Genomic DNA, 25,920 nt, shown 5'->3' on the forward strand with positions numbered 1-25,920 from the left:
CGTCCCGGCATTCCATGGCACACGAGCACGGCGAGCGGGGTGAGTGGACGTAGTGAACAAGGTGGAGTCGCGCACCCTCCCATAGTCCGGCTGATCCCTTATTTATTTCCTCGGCCCCGCTGTAATATTCATCGCGCAGAAATTGATTTGGAATTAGACCTCCTCTTAGACCACCTCTTAGACCTCTCTCGAGTTTCCGGCCTGTTCTCGAGGGAAAGCGAAGTCCCCCCGGCCAAAGAAATTACTTCTTCAAGTAGTCACCCGTATCCTGGAAATGGTGTTTTCAGCTATTTTATAATTTCCCTCTGCTCGTTAATGTTGCCCACGAGAACAGCGTAACGAGATATATTATGTTATTTTAAAGTATTACGAAGGCGTCCTACACGTTGAAAGCTCAAAAATAATTTGTGTAACTCTGTGTAATTCATTTGTAAAAAAAGTGCCGTGTTTTTGTGTCACCGAAATAATTAAGTATACTCTTCCCGCGTACCTCTAAGAAAATTAGAATCTGTATCTTCCTATTATCAGAATTCTGATAATGGAATTATCTGAAAATTATCCGTCCCTTACCGATAGTGAACTTCCATTAGTCTTCTGAAAGTGTTAGATAAATGAAATGGGCAGGGTGAAAGAATAATTGTCTCCTGTCATTTTCTCACATTTAATTTGCCGAAAAGTAATATAACGATGTGGTGGACGAACAGCCATTTCCTCAGTTCGCCGCATATTAGCAAAATCAACTGTCGATGAACACGCAATACGCATCGCCCTTCGATTGGCGGGTCTCCAGTGCCTGACAATTTAGCCAAAAGCTCCGTCATCGAAAAGGGTGAAGGGGCCAGGAAGGGGTGCACCCAGGCACGTAACGAAGGGACGTGCGGCGGTATGGTCAGCGACCCTCGTCGCGGAGGGTAGGGTCCGAGATTTCTCTTGATAGGACGAGGCATTTTGTCAAGCGGCTAAAGTAATCCGAGCCACGCAGCCGATGGGTGGTGGTTTCCGCGGGCGGGCGAACACACACGAAGTCGGGGGTTGAGGTCGAGGGGGAGAGGGGGATGATTTTCGTCGGGAAGCTTGCGTGCCGAAGAGAGCGGTGGCGTGCGCGCCCCGTCGACGTACGGCGTTCCTTTTCGGATCGGTTGATGGCGATGGCGATGGCGATGCACACAACGAGCCGACGGATGAAGTCGACCGACGTCGGTTGGCGTGATTTCAAGCCCCGTAGAGACCGCGCCGGATATGAACCTAACTTTGCCGAAGAGAACGCACGGCACGTCGATGGCCTCGGTGCGCCGCGCACGGCTGGATTCGATCAAAGTCGAAAACGAGCCAGAAAACGACGAGCTGGTGGATACTTGGAACTCGTGAAAGTCGTGGTGCGCCTCGTTCTCCATCCCCGCACAGGCGCTGCGCGCCACACAAAAGAGTGTTAATTGTGAACGGGAAAGTTGCACGTGGAGATTCCCTCTGACGCGGCACCGGTGCTTCCTGAAAGGAGAATCAGAACTCCATTAATGAATCAACCCCTCGGCATTTCGAAAGCCTTTCATGATCTTACATCGCACGCAAGGGAGCGCGCGCGCGCGCGCGCGCGCATACATCCCGACCTGCAATCGATCACACGTGCGAAATTTGAGCCCTGGGAACATCAACACCGATTTCGACGTTATGAGGCTGTTAATGGGAAAACGCGTGCGCGCGGACAGAAGCAGCTAGTCTTCCATATATCACTTCGCCATTAACATTTACAGGCCGTTCCGCGAACCAAGGCAGCTTACTAATAAGAAACACGAGTAGCAATATCGCAGCGGAAATGGAATAATTTCAATCAGACATATCCGAAGACTCGACTGCGTCGCAAATATAGTTGTAAATATACTAATAAAGATGCCGTCATAAAGCGTATTTCTCCGTTATACCCAGGGTTCCCAGGGTTAGCAGTAAATGTTTCATAACTCGCTCATCGTTCTCACCGTCGACGCGATCACGGGAAACGTAAATAACGTCGTCCTACGTACGTGGTTATTTCGAGAGGAAGAAGTTTGAGAGCCGCCGCTATACGGAGGAAGCGCCACGGTTCTCTCCGTCGAGTTTTTGATTAGGTATGTCTCTTTACGCGGGTACCACCGACGTCGATAAGTACCACTTTCAAGTAACTTTCCCCAGCCTCCTTCGTCGAGCCTTGCCTATACTTGGCCGTGCGCCTCCTCTCCCTTCCCTGTCGCTAACTATCCGGTCGAGTATCCGTCCGGAGTCTCTCTCACCCACGAAGTGAAACCACGAACTTTCTGGTACCCGCTCATCCCGCTCGTCGGTCTCGCCGTCGCGGATGCCGGCTAACGAGCGACGTTAGACAGGATGCAATTAGCAGAAGTCCTCTTTTGAGGCTGGGTACATGTCTCTTCTTTCCCGTGCCGCGTCAGCGGAGCGCCACGGAGCGTAGAGGAAAAAGCTGGTACATCCCCAATTGAAAGTCACTTCGGCGCTCGCCTAATTTATTTCTTTCTCCTTCTTGTCCGAATGCAAATGGCGGCGTCGCGCCGTTCCGAAACTTTTTCCAACGCCCGGCCTCTGTCCATTCCTCTGAGACGGTCGTTCCCATCGCGACGGCACCCCCCGCGATGCCCTCCCCTTTCCGCCCTCTTTTTCTCTCTTTTTCTCTTTCACATCAGTATTCCTCTCATTTGTCTCGCACTGATTGTTCAGGAAGCGTAATAGCGCAATCTTCTGAGCCGTCCAACGAGAAGCCGCAACGGTGGCACAGAGCGCTCTACTTGAACCGTTCGCCAAGTCACGTAGTACACTTTGAACGACGAACTGTGTACGTCGAACGGCTAATCAATTTCTTTTCGTACCGCAATCCTCGCGGCAATTAAGTCCCGATAGATAAAAGCGCGGACGTATCTTCCGCGCCGCCGTTCGTCGAGATAAATGTTCGACCTGTCTGTCTGTCTCTCTCTCTCTTTCTTCGTTGTAGACAATGGATTCTCTCCATTCAGAATACGAAAGCGATGGATAGATGTGCATTTTTGGTACACGAAGTATTTTGTTATTGAGATGTATGTATGCCGCAACGTGTGTAGAAAGTATGGTACATCCCCAAAATGTAGAAATAAGAGTTTTTAATGGATTTAAAATTTCATTCAAAGTTCTCAAGAGATATTGTTTTTTTTAATTTATGAAATATATATATATATATATATATATATATATATATTCTTATTTTTGCATTTTTCTGCACCTCGTGTAGATTGTTCAACATAGTCAAATCGATGCATTTCACATGAACTTCGAAGGTATTTTAAATAGCTTGTAATTTATTCCATATAGGGAGCATCGCGTGATTGTGTAGAGATTTGAAACGAAACGTATCCAGGGCGAGGGAAGGGGAGGAGGAGGAGGAGAAGCGATTATTTCAGGGGGCATGACGAAAATTCGTAATTACGGGATAATCGAGCGATAATGACTCTCAATGATTTAACGCGACGAAACTCATCCATTAACGCTACCTCGCTCTCGACGATGAAAAGTTTTTCGACGCAGACAGAAAACCACATTCGACCGTATGTCATCGAGGGTGCGCGGCTCGCTCCCCGAAATTCCCAGGATCGCTCGTACGTCCACGCCGCGACCCGTAATGACGTTCGCGAATCAGAACACGGATGACCGAAACGAAATGCATCGCTCGCTACGCTCCGATTCACATAGTTCCCTATACATCCGTATGTGTGTGTGTGTGTGTGTGTGTGTGTGTGTGTATGTGTGGGCAAACACGCGTGTACGCGTGCACGAAATCGTACGTGTCTATGGAGCATCGTGTTTAACGGTGAGGGGGTCATGGACGACTAGCCCACGTTAAGGGTCACGCTCGATCGCATCCTACTTGCGCTCGCACGCCGCCGACCGGTCAATGCACGTCCGTGGAACGGGGCAGTAATTTCTGATCCCGGGGCACGTCGGATCGGCCGGCGTGTGCGGAGGAGGAGAATGGCAAACGATGAGGAGAGGAGATGCATCGTGCATCGAGAGATTGCCGGGAGAGTGGAAGGGGCCGCGGACGCGTGGGAGCAGAAACAGATTCCTTGACCATAACCGGTTCGCACACGCCGCTCACGATCCATCGCGCGAGTTTACGTTGCCCCGGGTTAGGTAAGTTACTCCGGACACGGGGTTAAGTAACCTTCCAGGTCGAACGAGAAAAAGTCATCGGGAGAGAACCGTCCTACGTTCTCCCCGTGCCCTCCATCGATTTATCTTTTGACTTTCGCTGCACTCTCAGAATCGCGCCTGCTTCTCCGAGTGCGACGCTGGAATAATAAGCACGACGAGTTATAGCGCGCATTATAAATAATGTTTATAACGGCTAGACATGACACGTATAATAATATACGTAGCACACGCGCCTTTTAACTTTATACGTTACTTTTCCAATGTATTCCTCCGCGTGCTAATATCAATGTCGAGGGATAACTCTGGTTCCGTATTAGTAGCGTGCCCCAATTTTATAATATTATTCCGAGAATGTCGTACGTTGCGTTGTCCTAACTTTTGATTTCTTAGAAAGGGAGGCAACGGGAAACGAACACCGTTTCGAGAAACGACTTGTGACTTATTAATAGTGTGTATCGACTTGGAGTGAGTCGCGCTTATACACGGAAACACGCGTATGTACCGAACGATCAACCCCGTGTATCGAAGTATCGGAATTTCTCCGAGGAGTAACTAGAAGGGGGGGTAAAAGGGTGGTTTCCAGATGCTGGACGAACTCGACCTCGAACCAACCGACCGACCGCCCGTCCATCCATCCGTTCGTCCGTCTCGCAGGTCGAACGATACCGAGCGGAGCGCGTGCATCGATGCCGCGTAAGCAATATTGATCGAACGGGTGCATTACGGGGTGACCCAGGAGGAGGCGGTCGGTGACTATGGGGGTTGCTGCGGCACCGGGGATGGCCGGGACCGAACTCGCGCACTCGGCTTCATTACAGGACCGACTAGGGGGCCGTGATCCAAGTTCCACTCTCTCTCGTCTTGTGACGTGCGCTATGCCTCTTTCCGCCTCCTCCTTCCGCCGTCTCTCGCACGTTCTCCACTTCTCTCCCCGGCTCCTCTCTCTGCCTCTTCCTCTCTTCCCGACTCTGATTATTTGCTCTTACTCTCCTCCTCTCCGCCTCTCCATCCTGCCTGCCTATCTCTCGGCAACAGCTTACTCTTTGCCAACTCTCTGGCTCCGACTATCGACGTTTCACGCTTGATCGCCAACCCTCCTCTCCTATCTATCTGCCTTAGCTTCCCTCTAACCCGTGCGGTCAACGAGATCCATGCCGAAGATATTAATAGGCATAGTTCGCGAAGTAGGTAGTTTCCCGCGTGTGGGATACGAAAAGCGCGCTCGCATTACGAAACGCGGAGATGAGAGAGAATTCAGCCGGGAACGAGCCGAACGAGCTTTCGATTAAATTATCGACACGTTATTCCACTTACGATGTTGCCCGGCCCTGCGCACGGCGATATCGCAACGCTATCTCCCACTTTATCTGCGTTACACGCGATCGCTCCATCGTGATTGTCAATTATAATATGAAATTTCGACGCGTAAACAGCGCGCCACTTGATACTTCATTATATAATGACCCGATGCAATGATCCACTTAATGTCACGGTTTAATAATAATGTCGAAAGGTATCGAATTTTGCACAAAGTACCATTTTGCCGAGCCCAAGTATTTCGCAAAAGGACAAATAACATGACGAATCTCTCTAAAGTAAATATAATAATACGTTGAATAAATCTTTATTATATCTCTATATTGCTCTTAAACTGGCTTTTATAATTCTTTTCTTTTTCATATCAATCTTGAGGCAGATTTTCAATTGCCTAAAATAAATATCCGGCATATCTCTGTCTCTCGTTCGCTCGCAGGTAACGTGAGTCTGGATAAACATATCAGAAAGCTACGGAAATCTCTCATCATTTACAAGAGCACCGTGTTGAACCGCGTTGTAAATCTCGCTCCTTCGATACTCTAAGCTCGCGATGAATTCAAATTCCGTGCTCGATGAAACATAATTGGCTCTTGACGACAGCGCAATCTCGTCTCGTTGAGTAAAGCGAGAATGTCTTAAACATGTAAAACTTTTACATTACATCTAGTGATACAGGCTAAGCAGTTTACGTTTTTACTTCTGACTTCTGATTAAAACGAGATTCTCCTTACATCCATCTTGTTAATTAAACGAAATCCAGAAAGTATAAGTAACCCTTTTGCCGCGGATTGCCGTTTTTTCCCATTAGCCTTTAACATCTTTTCCATTAAGTCTTATCGAGCAGGTCGAATCGCGACGAGTCATCTTCGCTTTTAACGACTTTTACTCGATTCGCGATCCGCATGCGCGCTAATTCTCGGTGTAACGGTATCTCTCCGGTCTCCAACGTTTGGCCTCCCCGTTTTACGCGTCTTTTGTTACAGTAAATCGACGCGACGGAATTACGCCGCGCTTCGTCAGACATCGGTATGTATACATATACATACGCGCGATGGCGCGTCCCTCATCACTCTGCCTGATTAATTCATTGCGCGAAGCGCGGGGGGATGCGCGGCAGATAGGGTGCTCGGGAGGGTAGGAGAGTACGAGAGACGGGCAACACGTAGTGGAGCAGGGGGCGCGTAACGATGCGGAGGGATTGGGGGATAGAACGGCGGTGGAACTGTTTGGCGCATACGAGGTACCGGCTCGGGCGAACGTTTTGATTCAATGCTGCCTGGACGCATTGATTAAATGACTTCAAATTAAAACGGATAGCGCGGCAGGTGCACGAGGATAGCGATATTGGCGGAGGAGTGCGGGCGGACGGGCGGAAGGGCGGAAGGGCGGTTGGGCGCAAAGCCACGAAGTCGCTAACTCCGAAATCTATGCGCTCTCTGCGGCCTGGGCTACGCAATGAAAACATGAGTATGTGCGAAAATCGCACGGACCGGAATTCCAGCACACGCGAGATACGAATTCATACGGCATCAAGTTGAAGCGTCCACGCTAAATCGCAATTCAGCAAAATCGATTATCTTTACTAATTAATATCGGCTGGAACGTGTACCGGAAAATTATTATCAGGTATACGAGTAATATTATGCATTTTACGAGAACGTTTTATTCGAGATTTTTTTTTTTTTTTTTTTTTTTTTTAAATACGGTACAGCGAGAAACTCCTTGGGGACGAAATTAAACGGAAACTGCATCTACTATGCGCGAGGCGAGCATGCGGAGGCGTTCTTCCATGCGGGAAAGATCGATCTTCGGATATCGTGCTGCTTCCGAGTCGCCCTCTCTAGAATTCCGCCCTTCCGAACGCCAATTCCTTGTCTTCCTCGTTCTGACGCTCCTCGTGCGATCGGTCGATATTCCACCTTGCGCCTGTCTATCATTCAAAAAGATCCTACCCGCCAGAAACGCGACGACCTACTTCGGTCGGCGGTGGCGAGTCATGCAATATCGGCTTGTCGAGAAGCGATTTGTGTTACCGAACGGTACTTCGACGGTATTACGTTCCGTGGTGTAATCACGCTAGATTCAGATCGATTTATGGAATTAATTTGGAAGAAGGATCGTCAAAGAGCGCGAATCGACATATCATGTCGTGAAGAGCGACGTTTTTTCTTCAAAGTGATTTGTTCAAATAGATTAAATCAAATTCTTCTCTTTCTCTCTAACGGACACAATTTCACACATTTAAGATTTATATTTACAGTGAATATGCTCCGCTTTAATATTCCAGTTGATAAACAGGAAATGCTGCGGAACGGAGATATTTCTGTGTGTTATACGTGTGTTACATTACTCTCCAGCTCTTCCTAAATAATTTAATACACATGACAGTAATAGATACATTTATACGAATACGTTTCGACATGATAAAATCATTACATTTATATACGTTAGTTGGCAGTACACGCGCACAGAGCAACATGCTATTAATATCAACCTGCATACCCAAGATCACAAACAAGATAAGAATATTTTGATACGTTTCTTGCGTTTTCAATTTATAGAAAATGAGCAATCCGCAAACGCTACTATTTTTATCATTACTATTATTAACTTCGATATCGTTACGCCTAATCGTAACGATTTATTTAATAAGCGTGTACCACGCCGCATATCCGCGCGGCAATATTTCGACGAACGTAAGTCAGATTCTGCACACGTTTCACAAACACGATTCAAATCCATTTGCAAGCACGGCCGCGCAGATATTCCCAAAAATCGCTCTCGGGAAACGAACTAGCTCGCGCTACGCGGATGAAACAGTCCGGTGTAATAACGTTAATCTTAAAACTCTGTATTAAGCCCCGAACGATGTATCCGTGTCCCGTCCGCGCGCGCGCGCGCGCGCGCGTTTCGTCGGCAACGCACGGTAATATTCGCGCCATTTTATAGAGATATCGAGTTAATCTATCGAGGTAATAATTTTCTGCTCGGCGGGCGCTGTTACCTTCGCGCGTAACGCGCGGCTGCGAATCGTCGGCACCGTTTCGCTAACGAAGCATTAGGATATCAGTTTTGAAAAGCAAAGTTTCCGCGAATATCCAATTTCCATCCGCGGCGCGGCGTCCCTCGACGCAGCGGCAATGCCGCCGTTCCGGCATTATATTCGCCCGACGTTCGATCATTCGCATTATGCGTGCCAGATATTAATCCCGTGTAATCGCATTATGGAGCCCGCGGCTACGCGTGCGCCGACGTAACTCGCGAGAATGTAACCGATCGCCAAAGGTTACAACACACGCCGGGGCGAATGTATTACCATAAGATGGGATTAGATTGCACCCGCAGGGGTAGCTTTGCGCGACGGTAAATAGAGATTGTAACATCGCTTAATACCCGAGAAAATAATTTGTTAGCTGCAATTCGTGCTGAAGCTACTTTGAAATTTTCTTCCTCGAGTTTACACACACACACATATATATATATATATATATATATATATATATAATATATTTGCGAATTTTAGTTTTTACTTGAAATCGACATTGATTTAATTAAAGGGTTGGATTTCTTTGACAAGCCTGTCTTTGTCACTGTGCTACCTTTGCCGAGGTGATCTAACTCCATTTTACGGTATCGCACGTATGTGACGTGACGGTAGCGCAGAAGTTTCAGCCCGCGAAAACGAATTACTTCGCGCCAGGGGATGAAGTAATAACGCTGATGCCGGGGTTGCTATGTGGCCATGTGATACAACGTACGTGGATGGCTGCGGACGGACGATGAATGGCCTCTTTGATCTGCATTTGCTTTGTATAACGCTAAGAGGACGGAGAGCGCGTAGTCGATATGGACATCGTGCATCCATCCTTCGTGAAGCTGTCTGATTACACCGAGGCTTTTCCGTGCAAAAAGGGACTCCTCATTGGCTCCGCATTTATTTGTGTTACTATTAACTACTGACACCGAGGTCGATCCGATACACGAGGCAGAAAGAACGGCTGGGAATCAATAATACCGTACTCGGGGAAAGACGAGACAGACGAGGCTAATGCTGATTACTATCGGCATGAGGGATGAACGAAAAGAAGCACGATAGATTACATAGCCGGATTAATAAAAGAAAGAACTACGGTACTCACAGACATAGAATTTAATTTTTATAATGATAGCATCGGAATGCGACATAAAGTTTCTCTTTTTTTTTTTCATCTTCGGGTATATGCGTACAGTTACAAGTAATTATAAATGGACTAAAAATTACTTGAAGAAAAAAAAAATTTAGACAACCTCGATTATTCTTAAAATTTAAGAAACATATGTCGAAATATGACAGAATATAGTCTTGCCTCATATTCTTATCGAAAATACTTCGAGGAAATGTCTTTCGTTTAAGCTTAAACAATAAGGTTTAACAATAGGAAGTTGCAGGATCGTCACGCTGATGGTCCGCTTATGGATCATTTCCTCCGGGCAAATGGGCAAATTTCTCTAACAACGCGGCCGCGGACTGATCGATTATAGTTAAGGTAACCAAATTATAATATAATCACCCCTTAATCTCTTCGCATTGGCTACGCGCGGGTCAACCGGTGGTTTATCACCGCGCGCGGTGCTGGCGGGACTGAAATCCATCAAGCGCCATTGCGTCGATGGAAACCATTGCCGTTAGTTTCCTAAGCAACCGATAGCAGGTCGGGATTAGCTGCGGGTTAATGCTTGAGGGTTCGTGAGCGGCGTACGTTGTGTATGCGATCGAACAGGAAGAGAGCGAGAGCGAGAGAGAGAAAGAGAGAGAGAGAGAGAGGGAGGGAGAAACGGAGGGGCGAAGAGGGAACAGCCGCGGCAACCGATGATAGAGATCGATCTTTCGCACGTAAATAATTGGATCGCGGTTACTTTGTACGACGATAGCTCCCGGCTGGCTTAATAACCTCCTGCCCGATATCCAAGACGATCGCTCGGGAGCCGCGTGCTATACCCGGTTATACGCATCGAATTTACGTAATTTGATTGCTTTGTATACGTTTATCGACTGTATTTCCCCGAGTATCGAGTCTTCTAAAAGCCGCTCTTAGGAATATTAATTCAAGTTAAAGCAGATTTAACAGATAAAACCGGAAAGAAGTATATATCAATAGTGTTACCCTTTTTGTAGCTTTTATTATAATAGCGTTTTATTCGGTGTGTTCCAACAAATATAAAGCCATACATTTCTTTGAGGATTTTTCTCATTACAAAATAGATATTTACGGGTATAACAATAAGAAGGTTTTTTTTTTTTTTTATCGATTAGTTGTATTCAATCCATCGAATATTTACAATGAAATTAATTCATCGCATCTTATAACTGTCAGGTTCAAAGCCATGTTGCTTACTATTCCGATAATGTCAAACAATCAAATTCAATACAATTATCAATGTGTAGATAATGCTAATTATTAATTATCGTGATTGTCAGATGTACACACGTGTGAAGTAACGATTAATCGAATAGACCCTTTGAGAACACAGAAACTGCGGCGTCCACGAGGTGATATTTTGAAAATGCCTTGAAACGTTTGCTCTGTACACATCACGTAATCTATAAACAAATATAATATCAAATGCAAACACGCCGGTTGAAATCTGAAATCGAGTGTGATAACAAGTGGCGAATAAGCAACGAGAAGATCGATAATTAAAAGTAATCTGCCGATTATACCGATTCGATTTGCCGCAATACCAAATCTACGGTATATTAGCTCGGCTATTGAGAATTAAATCAGAATAAACGTGAGGTTCGAACCGTGGAAGTTTTACGTTAGTTCGGCTAATTGAATTTCAAATGTGTGTCTTGCTGTCATGGAATCTAGTCTATCTAGTCTATCTTTTCCTTCCAAACACACGTTACGGTGGAGTACATCGATGTTGGCAAACGTTGCCGTCGTTTTTGCTTTCTCGTCCCGTCGTATGTGTCTCTCAACGCAAGTGTACGCTTGAAAATATACCAGCACTCGTCAAAATGGCCGTCGACCGATCAATCGAAAAGAGGATCATGCATTTCTAGATGCTTGTCACGTGAAACGAACGCACGGGAGAATAATCGTTTAAGAAAATGTCATTGGAAAATAAAATAAAATTATTTGCGAGTAAAATAAACTCGACATAACATTCCATTGTCTGACATCTGACTTAATTAACGACTGTTACTTGTCTAAATTAAAATATTTTAAGTAACACGTATATATTCATTTATGTATGTAATATTTTTATATCGCAATTTTCTCTTCTCTCTATTCTCTTAATGAACCTCATTAAGACAGCGAATTCCTTGTCGTTTTCGGACGGATCACAAACCGTATGGATTATAAATATTCTAAAAATCAAAGAACGAGCTGACAATGCTGCGCCACGAGAGAAAACGTCAGTCGCTAATTAGCCCCACTGACAATCGAACAATTCGACGTGAAGCACAAGCTACAGACGGTCGACCATCGGCGAGGGCAGTCGCGCCGAAGGTCTACCTAAAAATACGCGAAAAAAGCGGGATCTCTGCAGCACATTCGTCGGAGCCCCACGACAAAAAGGGTTTTAATTTCCGGTGAGAAAGACAACCGAGAGCCGCCGGCTTGGTCGCGCGCGAGAGAGTGCGGCCGGCTCAAACAAAATATTACTACAGCTCGACGCGCTTCACGGCGCAGGCCGCGACTTTACCTTCTGCTTTCCAGCCTTGTTTCGATTTACCAAAGGGTTCTCATACTCCTTCCACACTACAGCTGTATATATTTATACTTATACCTTTTCAAATTATCAATGATGACACAACAATTATCCATTGTAATTAAACTCGTGCAAATGTAGAAAAATTTTTGAGATCAATTTTTCTTGATAATTCTTTTTCTTTGATTGACGTTTGTAAAAACGAGTTGATTTTATAATGTTAGACTTAACTATGGAAAATTATTTTAAAAACAGAAAAAGATGCGGAAGCTCTTTTCTTTAAATTAAATATTTTTTTGCATCTTTTTATAAAATCTATCTTATCTGCATAATTTTAGTATCCGAGCGTACATCGCCCGATATGTTTTTTTTGTATTTTGTATCTATCACGATTCAATTTTTAGCGAGTGCAATTCACTCGAGAAAACAAACCGATGCAGAATTCAAAACGCTGGTACACTTGAATACAAAATAGCCTGTATTGAATAAATTAAGATACCGCGAAGAGCTGATATGGTTTTTCTCGATACACTCGGGAGGAACGTGTTTCAGTTTCGTTCTGAAAAAAAACCTGCATGGTGGATGGTTGGCCCGAATTTTGCCCGTGCCGTGGCGAATTTTCAGTACCGGCCCCATCTTTCATAAACGACGACTCGATTCAACGGCCGTCGATTCGGCTATCCGGCGCGGTATCTTCGAATACTTTTTGCCTGGCTTTTATGATCCACGGGCCGAATAAACTTTTACCTTGCCCCTCCCCCATCGTACTTCGAATTCCATAAGACCACTTAAGTCGGAGCGAGGAGCAGCAGCGAGTCCGCAGGGGGCGGCGACATGAGAACCACTTTTCCGCGGTTCCACGATTCGTCGTTCGCTATAACCGGGCATGTCCGTGGCAGGAAGCGTTACGATGCCAGGCAGAGTCGGCGGAGAAGGAAGACGAAAAGATATTGGCGCCGAAGTTACGGAGAACGAGGACGCAGGAGCGTCCTGCTGACTCGGCTCGCCTCCAGACGAGTCGACGAGAGAAACCTGGAAGTTCGTCTTTCCCACTTTCTCATCTCTTCTCGTCTTCACCGTACCCACAGATATCGCTGTCCCTCCCCTCTCTCTCTCTCTCTCTCTCTCTCTCTCTCTCTCTCTCTCATATATTCCGACGATGCTGTCCTTCGTCTCTGCCACGACGTCAGGCTTCTCTCCCGCGAGATCGACGTAATCCTCTTCCATCATTTCGCAACGATGATATAAAAAGAGTACTTATGTCGGTTCAATTATGGAGACTCGTGCCAATAAAAGCACACCGTTCCGTACGCTCTTTCTCCCATTCTCTCTCTTCCTCCTTCGCGTTTTCTTTACTCGAAACGTCTTGCGAATCACGAGTGAAACTTCTATCAGCATGATGATAAAAGAACGAGCGATATTGCGCCGAGAAGTATCCGCGCCGTTGCGATTTATTAATTCAGAAGCGAAATTAAATCGACCGCGCTTATTCTTACACAGAAAGGCATTACAAAATTTAACCAAAATATTACTTTATTCGATAAATCGTTAAAAGATATATATATATATATATATACATAATACATTATAATGAATTGCATCGTCAGATTTATTAATTGAATACACGTTGACAAATTGCGACAAGAATCTCGACGAAAGATTAATAGATTTCTGAAACTTTGGGCAAAGTTTCTTTATGTCGATGTCCGCTTAATAAGCGGACGCACTGCATATCTTAAAAAAAATTTGCTTGATTATTCTTGTAGTCCGCACGCCATCGGAAGTCTTATCTGCATGTTGGAAACTGAGAGGAAACGATAGTCTTTTAATCAGGATGTGATAGAACGACCGTTTGCGTCGCGTACGCGAGCGCCGTCACGACAGCTGTCATTAATCACTTTGAATATCGCCGGACGAAGCATTTATCTAACGTCTAGAGCCTCTGCGTTATTAATAAACGCAGCAACACACGACGGTCACTTTATGTCGCGTAATTTCACTACTAATTACGGCCGCTGACATTTGTCGAGTCGCTCACTTGTGATGACCGGAAATTCGCGAACAACGTACATAATTACGTGAAAGAGATTGCTTTTGACAAAATCCAACCTCTTTTCTTGGCTTCCTCTATTATATTAACTTTTAAATAGAATAGTGAGAATACTTTTTTTATTAAATGAACGAAACAATTCAATTCAATCCCGTTTTATTATACTCTTTTTGAAATTTAGTTAAAATTTTAGCTTTCCCCTTTTGAAAACAATTCTTGTTCTGGAATAGTTTTATAATTAAAAATATATATGTAATATGTTCGTATTAGTTTTATATAACCAGAGATACACATAGAAAATCTGTTGTGAAAAAATAATGTCAGAAAAGTAGGATATTCATAGAGCATGAAAGGAAATATACATTGATTTTCATATCATATATAATTTGAGCCGACATATAATTTGAGAAATTAGAAAATAGGTTATTGAATTCGAGAAAGGAAAAGAACGAAACTTTATCGGAAATCAGTAAGTGTTATTATCCGATACAAATTACATTTTTCTCGTATTGTCATATTAATTCATTAAATATTTGAATTTCTCGCCAATCAATATTTCGCAGAGTCTCTGAGTCGGAATGAAAAATATTCTATTTTCTATTGTTAGCTTTCGCAGACTTCTTCCAAATTGTAGCGAGTATCACCCCACATACATCAAAATTATATAACGCGAAGGGGAAGCGAAATAGGATATTTCGTCGCGCGTTTGAAGATTATTACTAAATATTGGTGTAATAAAAAGCGGGAAACGCGAAATAGCGCGTAATTTGGGGAACGCGTTAGGTCGATAAATAATATTGGCGCTCTGTAAAACGCGGAACTAGGTAAAAACAATCGATGAACAATTCCGCAACATCTGCGCCACTTCTCTGTGTACGTGACCGCATCAAACCCGATAGCCAGCAAAGCGGGAGAGTGCTCTGTGCGTTTACACGTCTGCTCACAGCCGCCGGCTGTATCGGACATCCTGCTCTCTTTCTCTTTCTCCCCCCTCCCTCTCCCCTTCCCGTGTTTCCCTCTGTGCTCCACGTCCAAAAGGTACCGAAAAGCCCACGTCGCGACGAATTTCGGACAATAAGCGCGACACTTCCGGTCAAGCTCGGGACGCGTTCCTAGTTTCCGGCCCGTAATTAGTCGCTATCCGGGTGAGAGATAATTAACTGATAAGAGCAACCCGGGCGAATCCGGGACAGAGGGAGGAGCCATTCGTACGAAAATGGCGATATCGAGAGATCGGCAATAGGTAGGACCGCTAACGATATTCAATATTATTGAGGCAATCTCAATAGTCTCGCCCTGATACTCCGATACTTTAGCATCGACACTTTCCGCTTGATACTTTGAAAGTATTGACAGTTTCTTGCCACTATCACGACATACGTATCGATTACGTACGTATTATCGTAATATTGAGATGACAGTATATATTTTTGGAGGAAGAGATAAATATTGTTTAGATATTATTTGCATATTTAGATACTACTATTAATTTATATCTAACGCAGTTTCTTATATCTTATTTCAAAAATTATTTTTACTTAAGTATTATAGATATTTTTTTATTATTATTATTATAAAAGCTGAAAGATTTTTAATCAGAACGCTGTTGAGAATTTTCTTCCCGTATTAAGGAACAATTAAAGCGATATTTTCTTTTCATATTAATATATGTGCAATGCTTGAATACTGCTATATCCAATAGGCGAAGGGGAGCATGATGAAAAGAAAAAGACCCCAGCGAAGAGGATCGCAAACCGGCGCCTCTATTAATAGGCACGCGTCTGGTGCGCTTCGTCATACGTCATCATTTTATTTTTCCGGCTGCCTCTCCCTGCACGTAGCACACTTCCTTTCATCTCAAGCCTCGCGGGAACGACGATACCCTTATATTCATCCACCGTTCGGTTTCCTCACGACCTCGAAAATGCCGTAAATTGTTCGGAGACGCGCCGCGGCACGCGTCTTTTGCCTTCTATTCACGGACGCGAGAAACTGCAATGAGAGACGACGCCTAGAAACGGCCGGATATTCTTGAGTCAAAATCCTCGCGAAGAAAATACGATTTGTTTTCGCCGTTAAGCTTTTAGTCCTTTACCTTTTGTTGAAAACAAGATAGGTAAGCCAGATTCAATCTCGATATAACTTTCAGCCAACTAAAATTGTCACCTATGTTACCATCAACTTCCTAGATTAAAGAACAGAACAGATGAAATGACACCAACGAACAATTAACTTATAGCACATACATAATTAAATAGAAATGGTGCGAGTACATGTTCGAACTTGACCACTACCATGGCTGGTCTATGTTTCTGTTGGAAGTGCAAGCTAAACTTACTCGCATCGTTGTGCGGAATAAATTAGGGTTTTATACTTAGCTGAGGGAATAGACGAATGTAAACCACTGCCTGTCTGCAAGTTCGCTGATAAACGCAGCTGTTATGGAACTTGCACGCAGTAACAAAGTTTATCCGAGTTTCTACGTATTAATCGGATAGTTCGTCGGGGAGTTGGTTAATTAGTTAGTCCGTTACTCGATCACCACGTTATCTTTTATGGTTCCTTCTTCCTTCGCGGCCCGGCCAACTTTTATCCGACATAGCGAGCACGTTTCCACGTAAAAATATCATATCGCCTCCAAATATTCTGCTTCGAATATTCTATAAACTTCTCGCGAATCGTTTTATAGATATTGCAGATTAAAATTAACAAAGTTAAATTGTTTTTACGGTAAACTTGATTTTAAGCCACTCTTCGAATTAATCTTTTTCTAATAATAATCTTCTTAAAATTGAACCTCATAATGTAGGAATAAATAGGTTTATTATAAAACTATAAAATATCTTAGATGTAGGATTTACGCGATGTCGATGGAACAGAATGTTATTGTTAGAATACGTCATTTATGTCGCAAGTTTGCACTTTTAGCAATGACGCTAGGATATGAGCCGAGTAGATATCACATTTAGTCACTACTTTAAAGTAAGGAATCGATATATCTGATATAATAATAAGAGCGAGGAATATTTAATTATCTTAAAGTATATCAATGCGGGTTATAAGTTCCTAAGAATAATTATAATTTCTCTCAGCTGGCTAAATTTATAAACGTGAAATGTTATTTTGGACAGAGTATTTAGAATCGCGATTAAATGCAAAACGCGCGCCCTCGCGGCGCTTGTTTGGCGCTGAATCATAAAAAGTCTGTAAATTGACAGTGGCGTCGAGACGAAGAACTGCAAACAGAATCGAGAGAAAAACGCGATGCTTTGCGATAAAAATCCGAGCGTTTTAATGCGTCAAATCTATTATTTTATGCTTACGGATGCGCTTGGACCTTGCCCACCGGGCACACATATAGCCGACCGTGAGATATCGGATGCAATATACTCTTCTTCTACTTCGCGGCTAGGTTAAATTTATTTTTAATTAACGTGCAAATGAAATGCACCGGCCAGTGCTTCTTGCTTATCGGAGGCGCCACTCGCGGCCGTTGATAGCGCGTCGAGATTATTTGCATCCTGTGAGTACGCGGGCAAATCGATTGTCCGGGAAGTGACGTCGTCATCGTGTCGAGGAACGATAAAACCGAACTGGGTTTCGCCATCATAAACAAAGATAGAATCGAATAATCGAGGACGTGACATTATATCACATTTAACGTAATTTGGATTTGCTTCGGCGTTCTATTCAGCTGTTTTTCAAAAATTAATGTATGAAATTTTATTATCTCTCTCGAAACTTAATATCGACACGAAGATATTGCTTCTGTATTCGGTATGATTTTCTAGATTTCTATATATATATATATATATATATATATATATATATATACATGTTGAAATTTCTAATATGATCAATATTTGCCAAATTTACCGATTGGATTGAACAGATGAATTTCTGTCGTCTTACACATGTATCATGTAAATAGAATTTGGTCATGCTATTTGTTTGTAATAATTGGTATGTATGATTTCTAATCTTAGGTATTAGCCGGATATTTTTTCGTACTCTACAAATTTATCTTATTCCGTTAGTTATAAGTGAACAAATTGCATTTTATCAGACAAATCTGGCGGCAAAAGACGAGAAGCATGTAATGGAAAGATAAACCTGTAGCAGCAGATTTATTACATCCGAGAGAGGATTATACCTCTGGTCTTCCTAAAGGGAGAGTATTTTTCGTGTAAAACAGACACGACAATGTCCGAACAGCGACATTTCCAACGAAGGGAGCATCCGCTGTCGCTGATAAAGCGTTTTACCCACGAAATTGATTTAGTTAGTCGAAAAACTGGCACCAAATGGCATCCTCGTAGCTGGGGTAATACGGACGCCTATATTACATTAATTAACGCCACTGATACGTGCGAAACGCGTATCCACGGCCGTAACGTTAACGCATTAAATCGACCATTTCCGGTTGATTAATCGACGATTGATGACCCTGCGCAGACTACATGCGTAATAAACTGATTTAGGACGATGGTACTAACACGTAAAGCAAGTCGGAATGGATATGCATGATGTCCACGGTGCTGCCATGAATTACTAGACATACAACTATCCGCGGGATAATTGCTCGTTATTGCAATATGTTTAATTAATCCGTTCGTTGTGGTCCTTTGAATTTTCAAACATTTAAGAGGATGAAATACATATGTAATGAGGAGTAAAATAAGTTCAATTTGTGCTGGTAATGGATACTTAATACACGTAAAACATGAAGGAATAAAGTATTCCTAACTTCTAACTGCAACAAAAAGAGTTCCTCGGATAAAACGGATGTGCGGCGGTAGGGAAAAAAGGGGAAAAAAGGCCCGCAAAAAGAGACGCTTCTCTTTGACTGAGCGAAGTTCATTTGGAAGGCAATTAAACTTGTTCAGTAAATTAAGCGCGTAATGCGTAGCTGGTATAGTTCGATGGTTGCGAGTCGCGTCAGCTGTTACCTTCGCCGAGCCCTTATTATACCGAGTTATGAATTTTTGGGGGGTGGCGCAACACACCCAGGAAACGCATGGCACACCGGCGAGATAGCGTAGCTGAGGCTACGCAGTAGTGGTAGCTATTTAACGGGGGCCCCCGGACGACGGGGTGGGTCTTTCTCTCCATCTCGTCGTTTCTACTTCTCTCTCTCTCTCTCTCTCTCTCTCTCTCTCTCTCTCTCTCCTTCGCACGCGGCGTAGCATTTATGCACCAACCCCTTGCCGTAGGTCGTAACCTTCCGGCGTGTCGAGCAGTAAGCAGACCGTACCAGACGGATGCAGCTGCACGTTGCTGGCGCTAGCGCCAAACGATTTCCGTTCTGGCGATTAATCCTCGGCAAAACGTCTGCCAATTCTCTGTGGATTATAGCCGAGCTGCTTCGCGGAATTTTGACGACAACGAGAGATCGTGTGCGTGATCGTCAACGAGATCGGCGTAGACAAGATCTACCGCCGCGACTGCTCGAGCGATCGTCTTTCCAGACACGGCGACGATTGTATTTTAACTTGTGAGCGATCTCGCAAAGAGACCGATCGTTATATCGGGACGCGTTCGAAATATCAACCGCACGCACGGTGTAACGCGAGAAAAATGCACCGTTATAATACGCGGAATAAAGTATGTTATTCGAATATAAATATCGTTTTATGAAAGTTAATGTATCGCCCAGCGGCAACGTTACGCGATGACGAAATTTAATCGGCTTAACCGATTCTGCGCGAGCGTTATTTCATTTTTATCATTTTTTTTTCGGATTTTTTTTTTTTTTTTTTTTTTTGTTACCTCGTCATGCATATGAGCACGCGCGCGCTAAAATGCGAGAGTTTTCCGCGAGTCGGTGCCAAAATAGCCTATATATATTTTCGAGCAATTAGTGTCACGATCTTTTTCTACCCGCGCGCTTAACTTTGACACGCTCTGTCACTCCGAACCTCGGTACCCTTCAATCCCAGTTGTCTGCTATTCGGATGCGAGTAATTACGCGTCACTCATGGCTCTTACGATCGACGAGAGCATGCCGGCGAAGTTTCCTCGCTCGAACGCGAGCACGCGGAGCCAGGGGAACTTCTGTCGCGGGAATGAAGCGTCTGACTTTGTGCCGAGGCGTTCAACGATTTCCCGTCGCGATCATTTCTAGTGTCGATCTATCGCGTTGCAGATGTAAAATTCACCGGAGGCGCCGCAATCGTATATATATATATATATATATATATCTCAATTTCCCGTCGCATTGAAAATTGTTGAACGAATAACGAAATTAATTTTGTCACTAACGCAAAGTCAAAGTGATTGATACGTACAAAAATATTATAATCGCAATTATTCGTGAATGTATCTACTACGAATTTCAAATTTATCTATCTCTCGGATAGATAAAACTTCTGTTTGCATCATTATCTCGCAAATAAAACGAGAGCTACATATCCGCGGTTGTTATAATTCCGTGAATTTAACGCGCATCCGCGCAGTTCCATGAATCTCGGGAAAGATAACCTCGCGGGAAAGATATCGCGAGTGACTATAAAATATTGCTTCTAGATGTACGACGCATCCGCGGCACTACTTCCGCGCACATCCGAATTCTGTCGAATGCAGCCGGCGCGCGCGCTGCACATTTCATGTCGGCTTGCGCCCGGGCGCGATGCAACCGCAGCAAAGCTCGGCGAGCTCATAGTTCGTAGCTCGTTAGAGAACGAGAACACGGCCGACGTATCGGTTAACAGGCCGCTGCTTACGCTGCTGTTGAGACTTAGCGAAAGCCGCAGACCGTCGCTTATTAAACCACCCCTAATTATATTTCAATATGCGCCCGCGAGGTGGAGTACCGAGATAGGAGATTGGCCGAGAAGCGGCAGCGGAGATATAACGCGAGAGGCAAAAGGGGGGCGAAGAGGACCGAGGGGATCGAAACGACGCCAAGGGCTGCGGGGACGCCACTCCCGGAATATGCAACCCCTCTCGACCGCGATACTTCGTGTCCCCTTCCCCTACTTCGCTCCCTGAGCGCAAAGATGAATTTGCCTGCTCCTCGTGGCAATTAATAGTTTCGTTTCCAATTAAAGGAGAATATTAAAATCGCGTTATGCCGCTCGCAAAACCATCGACAGGATTTCATTAAAAGCTGTCGCCGATATAGCGGATATTGACGCTACTCCACCCCCGCATCTCGTAATATTCGAAAATACAACGCGCCAATTTTGGCTTGAAATCACAAATCTTTGATGTACAATTTTGAATTTGCAGCTTCGAACTTTAAAATTTATTATAAATATATCCGCGAATCGAAGATTTACGCTGTCAAATTCTAAAATGACTTCCATATGATTGTGTCTCTGAATACCGATTGCTTTTAGTAGAATATTGCAACAGCCATACGTGATTGGAATCTATTTCAATGTACCAAAATGTGATTTGCCAAGCCGTACATTATAACAATTTCAGTGGGTTCGCCCATCGATTATATTATACATTTTTGGTTCGCAAAATTGCTCGTAATAAATTAGATTTCCATTGGAACGTAAAATATAGACGTGTCAGTTTTGTACAAAATTTTTCTAATCAAATTTCCCGTTTTTGTTTCAGGTGAGTTGGTTCTCGAAACTGTCACAGTCGCCGAAGGTTTATAATTCGTCGTATAACCGAATCTATAATTCCTCTCTCTAGCGTAAGTACAATAAACAATCGACTGATATAATATTCATTGTCCGATAAATTATTATCGTGTGTGCCATGATTACTATCGCGCGCGGTAGCTTTCATTTTACAGCAATCTATTCACTGCTATTAACTAGCTCTCATTTTGCTTATATCCATAATCACTTTTATTGCATAACCATCTCATCGTAAGAATTTCAAATAAAAATTCCGCGAAAAAAAAAAAGAGGAAATCTCTAAGGAAAGCTAAAACCAGCACGTTAAATAAATCACGTTTATTTATCACATTCAATTTTACGCTGTAAAGATCATTGATTTGCAAAAGAAATTGCAACCCCTCCGGATCTTCAGTGAACTTACTTGTTCATGTATTTAATATCGTTCGATCGATTGCGAGGTCTTTTATTTAAAGTGTTCCGCTACTCTATCTCTTTATTTTCCCGATAATTCCTCATTAATTCCGCTGAGGTTATTCATCTTTTAGTCTTCATTTATGCGAAAAGTTTGCACTACCTCTGAATATCATTATCCACGTAGCACCCATTTCTCTCGACTCCTCGGGCGATTTGATTCCATTGTTGGAGAAGAACCGGTTCCAAAGGAAACTTCCTTGTATCGTAATCTAGCAAGCTGTTCAGACAAGAATATATATATATATATTTTACACGGCAATGCCGAAAAAGTTCTTGCAAAATTAATGAAAATTCAAGTTTACACAATCACATGGCGTTTTGTCACCATACCATTTACTGGCGGAATATGCCTGCTGTAATGTGACAATATACGTGTAAATTAATCGATCGGAGATACTAATACCTGCAAATTTGCATAATCCGACACCCAAATAACCAAGTAACCTAATATGATGATAAGCGTAAGCTGCAACCCCAAAATTCTATGCCCCATAATAATAACACGTTGAATGCTTAAACACGATACGAATATATTAATCAAATGTTTGTCATAAAAACATATAATTTTTTTATTTTTTGACTAAGAGGCAATACGCATGAAGTTTTATATAGATACGACTTTAAAAAAGATTAATATTATACTGTTGCATTATTTTATTATTTGCCATTTAAATAATCATGAAAAATGCATATTTATAGATATCAATTTCACATTTAAAATTCTTTAATATTTGATCTTGATATTAATATTACGCCGTGGAATAAAAAACAAGTATAACTTTTCCAATACAGTCTTAAAAGTGCACCTGATTATTGCGTTAATAAAATTTAAAACTCGCATCGCCGTTTGCGTTAACGACGCGAAACGCAAACGTGAAATACAGAAAATGCTATCGCACGAAGGAACGACACGTCGATGCTCCTTCGGGGGTTCGATCCGCTCTCATCTTCCGCACGTACAAAATCTACCACCCCTGATTATCCGTGAAAACCTTCCACTCTCCCTCGCCGCTCGTTTCGCACCTACCCCTTTTCACCTTTACTCACCTCGGATTATCGATTGCCCCGGGCATCGTTTCGTACATGTGCAACAGACGCCGACACAAGCGCGCTCAAGGTAATAGCTGTGATTACGGAGGGATGATCCTATCAGGACTTACGAGACTTTTAACGAAACTTTTCGACCATACGAATTCCGGTACGCCCCGGGGCGAGCGCACACTCTGGCTGGTAGAAACGTTATTTCCACGGGCCTGTGACGTGACGCAACAATAAAATTGCAATTTGGTAATGAAATCGCGAATATAATAAACACTTTACAGATAATGGCTCCCAGCGAATGGTAAAAATAAATAACTTTTAATAAATTTGATTTATTTTTCCATTTTGATGCGCTTCACCATTTCTGATCGTACAAATTTGCATTTCACGTTGCGGTAATATTAGAATTGTATATCTAATTTGTACATTTAAATATAAATTTAAAAAAAAAGGGATATAAAGGGGATATACAATCGAACTATTTTAATGATTTTTTTTTGTTTTAGAATAAAGATTTTTTTTTTGTTTTAGAGTAAAGAGAGATAATTACATAGCGAGAGAGATACTTTATGATATTAGTTTTGTCTACATTACGTTTATTATTTGTCAGCGTTGATATTGATATTAACGGTGAATAAAAGAGATTAATGTTTACAGATGTAAATGTATCCCTGGGCGGATATATTATTTTATTTTGACAATGTTCCGGTGCGAGTCGAATGTTCGGACCGAAACATTTGTAAAACTCACGCTCGCGGCTGGTTTAAATAAGACAAAGAGCTAAGGAGTGTTTGACTAAAAGCATCGAACAGGTGTGAAATCTGGCGTGAGCACGAGCAATTGCGCGACTGACGCGGAGGCGTTGTAAAGCGCATACCGCGATCCATCACTCATTAAGCGCAGCTGCGCTCGCCGATTTCCATCGCCGCACCTGCTCACGCATGTTTCGCGAATATGTCGACGTATGTTTTCCACCGTGTTGTTGATTCCATTCGCGGGAAAGTCCGTAAAATTCTATCCGACCGAGAGGTCGATTCATTTCCATTTAATGAAGAAGAATTAGGTTGGGAGAATAAAAAGCATTACTAATTTATGATAATTTAAATCTCTAATCGAGAATATTCTAATATTATGAGGATTTTATATTTTGTAAATAATATGATTACTCGCATGATACAATTATTTTAGTGTAAGTAAAATAGAGATTTTATTATTATCAGTTTGGCACATGTATATGATTAGGATAATAATTGGTCTGAGATAATTCGGGTTGTGAGCTTTCGAAACGAGAATGGCAATTTGAGCAAACAATTTATATGACACCTGTCAGAACAAATAAAGATCTGAATTATCTTTAAGCACGTTACATATCTATCTACAGGTTGATACCTGTACCGAGAGCAGCTGTTTGACTCGAAAGTTCGTTAGAGCTATTATATCCTGACGGACGAATGTGGAATCGGCATAGTCGCGAACACGCGAGGAAGCCAATGCGATAAGTAGATAGATAAAAAGACAGTGAAATAATACAGACGGGATAGGCAGATTGGATTGATTGATAGCATTTATTATAGCGTGACTAATGGCTATATTCCGCTAAGTATGGCAAACCTAAGAGAAACGACACGCGCATCAGTGAAACACACCGCGAGCTATCTATTCATTCTAAATACAGTCGCGTAATTTGCATATTACATGCACCTCTAAATTTCAATGTAAATTGATACTTATTGAAACTTATATCGATTTAGCCCGATAATTAACGATAATTTCGCGGAAATCATATTTTCGCGGGGGCTACTCCCTTGATAAATCGATTTACCCCTGACGCCTTATCCCCAAGACAATGCGGCTTTCAACTTTGACTTAAGTATTGATCACGTGAAGGAGCTGCCGGGATGATAAATTGTTCGACGACTAAAAAATTAATCTCGAGGTGGAAAACGGTGTATAACATTCCGCGCCATTGTCTCCTCATCCCTGTGCTTCTTTCTTCCTTGTTCCGAACGACAATTCATCGAGGCATTTGCACCTTTGGCACGAAGGATGGTGGCGACCGAGGTGATTAATGAACGACCGGAGTTTTGATTATGGCGGACCGGAGGGTGGTCCGTCATGCAATTAGAAGATGAATCATTCCTAAGCTCAAATCATAGTAATCCGATGAGACAGGCGAGCAGAGAATGGAAGGCTCTTGCGAGAGGGAATGTGCGATGAGAGGCCATTTATTTATAACCACGTTGATAATAGCTATTCAATGTCGAACAGTAATGTATCTCATTAAATTATGGGGTAATGCATATTAATAATTCAATTACTATAATACTGATTATAAACATATAATTATGCAGTAAGAATCAATATTTCTGACTTGTATATCAATTTATTGATAATAATATCACGTTTATTATGTTATGAAATTTTTTTCTCTACCATGCAATACTTAAATTAAAAGCTAACGCTTCAAATTATTAAAAATAACTAATAAAACGATTTAATGTATATTACATAATAATTTTTAATCCATTTTAACTCGAAAATATTTCTTTAACTTTGACATTTTATATTTTAACATAATATTACAGAAAA

General features: G+C 42.8%; 1 protein-coding gene across 10 annotated transcripts in view; it reads left to right on the top strand.

Annotated features, from left to right (window-relative positions):
• Ten-m (teneurin transmembrane protein Ten-m) overlaps positions 1-25,920 on the top strand; it is a 499,088-nt gene that overhangs the window by 368,433 nt on the left and 104,735 nt on the right. The window contains exon 2 of one of the 10 annotated variants that reach the window (XM_089085485.1): positions 21,806-21,887. The exons of the other annotated variants lie outside the window; for them this stretch is intronic. The gene's annotated coding sequence lies outside the window, so the exon portion shown is untranslated. The remainder of the gene's footprint in view (positions 1-21,805; positions 21,888-25,920) is intronic. 10 annotated transcript variants of the gene reach the window in all.

The sequence above is a fragment of the Pogonomyrmex barbatus genome, unplaced genomic scaffold (assembly GCF_055798465.1).
Source record: "Pogonomyrmex barbatus isolate J1 unplaced genomic scaffold, ASM5579846v1 scaffold10, whole genome shotgun sequence".
Taxonomy (NCBI): domain Eukaryota; kingdom Metazoa; phylum Arthropoda; class Insecta; order Hymenoptera; family Formicidae; genus Pogonomyrmex; species Pogonomyrmex barbatus.